Genomic DNA, 474 nt, shown 5'->3' on the forward strand with positions numbered 1-474 from the left:
CAGATGAAGACCCCACCTGTGAATTAGCTGCATGCGTCGCTCCATCACTACCTGCTGCCGCCCTCAACTCGGAGGGTCCCCTTTCTGCTGCGTAGGTTGCTGCTGCTGCTGCTGCTGTTGCTGTTGCTGCTGTTGCTGCTGCATGTTCTCCTTCTCTTTGGTCCTGCTTCTGCTGTTGCTGTTGCTGCTGCTGCTGCTGCTGCTTGTGCTGCTGCTGCTTCTGCTGCTGCTTCTGCTGCTGCTTCTGCTGCTGCTTCTCCTCCTCCTCCTCCTACTACTACTACTACTACTACTGCTGCTGCTGCTGCTACCGCTGCTACTGCTACTACTGCTGCTGTTGCTACTACTACTGCTACCGCTACTGCTACTGCTGCTGCTGCTACTGCTACTGCTGCTGCTGCTGCTGCTGCTGCAGGCACTGGGGCCTTGCTCTTCCGGTGTATCTACACTTTACTTCTCCCATTCGGCGGTATG

The sequence above is a fragment of the Eimeria mitis genome, genomic scaffold, assembly GCF_000499745.2.
Source record: "Eimeria mitis Houghton genomic scaffold, Emh_scaff953, whole genome shotgun sequence".
Lineage (NCBI taxonomy): Eukaryota > Apicomplexa > Conoidasida > Eucoccidiorida > Eimeriidae > Eimeria > Eimeria mitis.